Here is a 6,070-nt window from a genome sequence, read left to right on the forward strand (position 1 = left end):
AGCATGAATAAAGCCTAAGCATGATCTCTAACATGAAGGCAGACAAGTTTAACAACAAGTAATTACATAACACAGATAATGGCCATAAGGCCTCACGGGACGAACCAAGTCTCAATCCCTCGGGGTATACACCCACACGCCCGTCACCTAGCGTGGGTATCACCTCCAAACAATCACATGATATCAAATTCTCTAGGTTTATACCCTCAAGGCCAGAGTTAAAACTGTTACTTGCCTTAACAATGTAAAATCCTACTCCGGGATGTCCTCGTCCCTCGACTCGGTCTCCAAGAGCTCCGAATCTAACCATAATCAGAATAATATTATCAACATGGCTAGACAATCGAATTCCACAATAAAAACTATAAAAATAGGCCAAAAATCCAAAATCGGCCCCCGGGCCCACATCTCAAAATCAGTCAACAATGGTAGAATCAAAGACCTCATCCTCTCCTGGTCTAACCATATAAAATTTATCAAAATCGGACTCCGTTTGGTCCTTCAAATCCCTACCTAAGATTCTCCAAAATTCAAGCCCTAACTTCCTCAATTTCACTTTGAAATCACCAATCAAATCCCAAAAATGAAGATGGATTTAGGAAATATTCTCAGAACCGAGTAGAAAACACTTACCCAAATCCCTATGGTGAAAATCGCCTCCAAAACCGCCCAAATCCGAGCTCCCCAACTCAAAATATGACGGAATGAAAAAACCCTTATTTAATATATTTTTCTATCAGCTATTCTGCCTTGTTTATCATGCCAAACGATCCCGAAACTCACTTTTTATGCCTCCAATAGATTCCTTGTGAAATTCTAATCAAGTTAGGCTTTTGAATCATATAATTTGACCTTATAATGAATAAGATATGTTGGTTTCAATATTTGCAAATAGTGCAGATTTTTTAATACGTCGTCAGTGGCAATTTCGTAATTGAAAAATCTGGCAACCTAATTCTTAGTAAAATGATCATAAAATCCTCATACGATGTCCAAATTCGATGATTCTTTTTGCTACGGTTCCGTAATTACAATATGGATCTAATTCTTCAATCAAAAAAGAAATCGAAGCTCATTTATTCGATATGAAGTATTATTTATGCTTAAAGAAATAACATCGAAACATAAGAAAAATGAGCGCAACATAACCCAAACCTATCCGAAACTCACCCGAGGATCTTAGAACCTCAACCAATAATTCCAACAAGTTATATATCACTACTCGAACTTAGTCAAACCTTCGGAACACCCAAAACAACACCAAAACACCAAATCAACCTCGTATTCAAGCCTAAGAACTTCTAAACTTCCAACTTTCGCCAATTCAAGTCTAATTCTACCACGGACCTCCAAATTATATTTCGAACACACTCCTAAGTCTAAAAGCACCCAACGAAGCTAATGGAATCATAAAAATCCAAATCCGAATTCGATTACTCATAAGTCAACTTTTGGTTGACTTTTCTAACTTAGCTTTCTAACTAAGAGACTAAGTGACTATTTCACTCCAAAACTACTCCGAACCCAAATCTACCAACTCGATACAACTCAACACAGCTGAACAACACATAAAGAAACAGAAATGGGGGAAACGAGGTTATAACTCTCAGAACGACTGACCGGATCGTTACATAGAGGAATCTCGTGGCTTTGGAAGGGGAGTAGCGGCCAGGAGAGAGGTCGATTTGTACTTGGAGGTGATTATTCTAGCCTAAAGAGAGTTGGATTACGAAGAAAACGCCAAACCAACCCAGCAATAAGGGATAAATTTTTGCCCTTGGATTTTTGAATGCCTAGTCCTCCATGTGCACGTGGTAAAGTAACTTGCTCCCAATTTACTAGGTGAATTTTTCGGAGCATTGGGGTGGAACCCCAAAGAAAGTTACATTGGATTTTATCAATATGATTGGTAATCTTGGAAGGAAGTATTATGTATTGCTTCGCTTTCACCTCAAGGAAAATATACTACTACTATTTGGTAGCGACAAACTTTTTTTTTTTGGCAATTTATTAAAATAAATATTTTCAAGAGCATAATATAAATAGGAAAAATTTCACATAAGAATAATTGGGCTCCCTACTTTTTAATTTTATAGCCTATATTTTAATTTACAACCAACTAGCCCAAAAATAATAGGCTAAGATTCAATATCCAACTCCAATAGGTTCTCGAAATTACTATTTAATTTTTAAAAAGATTGTTCAAGCTTTTAAGTTAATTTTCGAATCAGTAATTGTGACTCAAATATTAGTTCAACAAACCAAATCCATTTGGTGGTGAAAATTAGATTTTATTAAGCTTAAATTTTTGGGTTTAAATATCGAATTTGATTTTGTAAGAAATTTGGAGTGGGTGCTATTTAAACTTGTTAGAAATAGTATAAGGAGGTTGTATATAAAATTTGAAGTCATTTAATGGAGGTTTGGACTGATTTTGAACAAGAATTGCAACTGAAAATTATAGGAGAAGTTCGTCTGCAGACGCTTGTATAATGGTGTATAAAAGTGTATAAGATGTGTTTATACACTCATATACACTATTATACAAGATTATACATAATTATACAAAAAACTGACTTCGTCTTCTTCCTTGCGTCTTTTCTGAAATTTAACTCAAATCTTGCTCAAATCTACTCCAAATCACTTCAAATTTAAATTTTGAACACCTTTTGATATTTTCAATCAATTGGAATAACACCCAATCCAAACAACTAAAAAACTCAAAATCCTATTTTCAAAAACAAAACTTTGAATGGCCTTCAATGACGGACTTTTATTCTTCAATTTTCTTACATTGCAACCAAGTGACACACGGGGAGAAGCAGAACATACATGGCCCCTTGAAGCATATATAGAAGATGTGAGAAAAAGAGAGAGTGAAAGCAATGATTGTGAGAACACAGATTTAACTCCATAGCTTTTAGAACAATGTTTGTAAGAACATAGATTTTGAATTTGCTAGTGCTTTAATTTCAAAATATATACAATATGGGCTAGGTCAGATAAAACTTAAAAATATGGGCTACTTTTATAATGGTGTGAATTCGCTGTGTATTTTTTTTTTATAATTCTTTCGTATAAATAGTAGAAATGTCATATTGATTTTCCTTTCAATTGTTTGATTTTATAAAGGAAAAGGAAGAAAGATGGAGAGAAAACTCTAGTGTTCCTTTTTTTTGGTGCTTTATCTATTCTCCCTCTTTTACTTTGTTTCTTTATCTTTCTTGGATCCAAGTATAGGGTAGAACATGAAAAAGAACTTCCTCTACCAAGTAACCAAAAAGAAAAAAGAAAAAGAAAAAGAAAATCAAAACAACTTCATAAACCTTCTATATTAGCTCCCTTCGGATTTTCTTTATTTTCAATTAAGATGCTTATTAAAAGGAATAACCTATAGTAGGAGACATTGATGGGTGAAAGGGGGAATTGGACTAGGAGCGTGGTAATATGAGAAGACTAGATATGGATTGCCCGTGCCAATACGGGCCCAACAATCTGAGTTGAGTATTTTTATTTAATTGTTTATTTTTATTCTAGCCAAAATCTTTTTCTGTTTCGATCATTTATGTTGTTTAGTGTCTTATTGATAAGTAAAGAGGATAGATACAAAATATATTAATTTATTTTAGGATGCTGAAGCTTGAATTTTTTTTATTATTGTTGTTTAATACATAAGCTTAAACTTCTTTTCTTGTTATAGGCTTCCTTATTGTCTCTTGAAGTGTATCAAAATTTTCAAAACGTTCAATAGTCATTGTCGAGAAGAGAACTACTTCTAACTACAAACATTTGATTTTGAGGAAATTGCCTACAGCAACTACTGAATTTTTATAATTTTACATGCAATTGTCTACCCTCACAGACAAATTATGTAACCTTTAATATCTCAGATGTTTGGAAGCAAATTACGGCCGGAAACATTTCTTTGATGCACATGGGCATAAATGAGTGTGCTTTTTTGTGACTACAAATTAAGAAAGCTCAGGCATAAATGATGCTTTGGAGTAAAGAAAAGGAGAAACACAAGTCTAGCCTTTTCACATGTTCATTACACCAATGAACTAATTTCCTTATGTAGTTATTATCGTGGATAGCTTTATCGTGATACATTTTACGTTGTCTCTACGTATTTCTTTTCCGCAACATTACTATAGTATTTTTATGCCAACTGCAAATACTATTTTCTTAAATTTTATCTCTACTTTTATTAACTCACATGCATACTGACATTTAGACTTGCTACAGATAGAGATTCAAACAATACTTTTACCTTTGTTCATATTAACAAAAACCTTTAGACTTTTTTTTAAGTTGAATTTATTAGAAATACAATGAAAATAAATTAGTGCTTAAAACCAAACTATTGGAGGACAAAATTGAGAGAACATCTAAATTCATTAACACAGAACAAACTTCGGATTCAAAGTTATCCTACAATAACAGGGAAAAAGGTGTAACAATCGCTGAAAGAGAAGAACTTTTCTGACCCAACCAAGAATCCATGGCTTAGCTATTACGCTTTCCCCGAACCAACCATTTGTTTTGACTGCTTGAGATAATAGGCCTTTATCTCCTCTGCAAATGCTAAAGAACTAACACCAAGAAAATCATAATACTCAATTTTTTCATTATTTTTCTTTTACTGCAGATTTACATATTTGGTATCTGATAATAAGGATTCTTTATTTATTAACAACATGCTAACATCTTCAATTTGGAACATTATGTCAATAATATAACAGTGAAGTACGTGATATAAACCAAGAACACCTCAAGAAAAAACAAAGATGACGCCTTGCACAATCAATTGAAAGAGGATCAAACCTGAAATTGTAAGATCTTTGAAGGGAGCTGAAACTTCTTTGAATGTCCGAAGAAATCTAAATAGCAATTTTTGGAAGTATGAAGAAAGAAGAGAGAGATAAAAGAATTGGATAGTTTCAAGATTGATGTTGCATTTATGGGAGTAAAGGCCAGGTGGAGTGGATTGAACACGTAAGGGAAAGGTAAAGCAAGTTAAGAGATCAAATGACTAAAATGACCCTAGCCTGAATTTTAATGACCAGAAACTGACATGTCGAAACTCAAGCTCTTCTATATAATAGAAAAAATAAAACCTCCGCAGAGGAAATTCAAAAATAGCCAGGTTTATAACTGGTCGTTTAAATAGCCCAGTTTCAAAAGTAATCGAAATTTAGCCACTTTTCAAGTAAAGATAAATCTGAGCGAAAACACTGTTAAAAACTCGAAAAATACGCCAGTATAATATGCTGGAGTTCCAGCATATGCTTGAACTCTAGCATATTATACTGGAGTTCCAGGGTAAGTATGCTGGAACTCCAGCATAATATGATGGAGTTCCAGCATAAGTACACTAGAACTTCAGCATAATATACTGGAGTTCCAGCAAGTATAATTGTCCAGTATAATATACTGGAGTTTGGAGCACCGGTGCTCCAGTCTCCAATATATTATACTAGAGTCAACAAAGTATACTGGTCCAGCATAATATGCTGGAGTTCATACACAGGTGCACCGAACTTCAATATATTATGCTGGACCGGTCTCTATTACAGCAAAATAATGACTATTTTTCATTGACTTCGTAAACGCTGACTATTTTTGAATGATCAGTTCGAAAACTGACTACTCCGTGCTATTTTTACCTGAATCTGGGCTCAAGCCCACGACCGCCAAAAAATCAAAGCCCAAAATTATTCAACCCAATCATCCTGCACACTGCACATTAACAGAAAAGCACATGCTAAAGTTTTAATGGCTTGTATATGATTCTTCGGTGATTAAAAGAAAAAAAGTTTATGTTCCTTAACAAAACAAAAAAGGAGTGCTAAGTTTAGAAAACAATAGGGAATCTTACGGAAATGTCCCAAATAAGTCTTAACTTACCAACTCTAGTTATTGATTATAGATTTATCAAAACTAGCCAACAATAATAATAACTCAGTAAAACTAGCCAAACACATACAAAAGTTAAAAACCCAAATAAATAAGGATTCTTTTTCTCTAAGAATCACACGCAAAGATCTCCTTTTATATTTTTAAGCGTGAT

General features: G+C 33.8%; 1 long non-coding RNA gene across 1 annotated transcript; it reads right to left on the reverse strand.

The window, feature by feature from the left end:
• Positions 1 to 4,376: 4,376 nt before the first annotated feature.
• LOC104212524 (uncharacterized) lies at positions 4,377 to 4,954 on the reverse strand. Its single transcript, XR_707378.2, has 2 exons — positions 4,825 to 4,954; positions 4,377 to 4,592 (listed from the first exon to the last, which is right to left on the reverse strand). It is a non-coding gene; the product is annotated as an uncharacterized lncRNA (long non-coding RNA).
• Between the last annotated feature and the right edge of the window lie 1,116 nt (positions 4,955 to 6,070).

Source organism: Nicotiana sylvestris, chromosome 8 (assembly GCF_000393655.2).
Source record: "Nicotiana sylvestris chromosome 8, ASM39365v2, whole genome shotgun sequence".
NCBI lineage: Eukaryota > Viridiplantae > Streptophyta > Magnoliopsida > Solanales > Solanaceae > Nicotiana > Nicotiana sylvestris.